Raw genomic sequence first — 279 nt, forward strand, 5'->3', positions numbered from 1 at the left:
TTCTTTAGTTGTTTGATAAAAATTTCAGTAGAAATTTTGTAATCCCAACATTGGTCAAATACAAAAATGTTGTGGTCATGTTTTAGTGTATTCTCATTTGACTTACGGAGTTATTTACCTTATTGTCTTTGGAAAAGAAAAAAAAAACAAACATAGAAGTACTGAATACAACTGTTAGGCAATAAAAAATATGTTGGGATACCACATATATTATTAGGAAAAAATTATTTTAGTAAAAAAATTAAAAAATTATTAAAAAGGTTAGATAGTTAAAAAAAA

This window comes from Camellia sinensis, chromosome 11 (assembly GCF_055761805.1).
Source record: "Camellia sinensis isolate YWXY chromosome 11, ASM5576180v1, whole genome shotgun sequence".
Classification (NCBI taxonomy): Eukaryota; Viridiplantae; Streptophyta; class Magnoliopsida; order Ericales; family Theaceae; genus Camellia; species Camellia sinensis.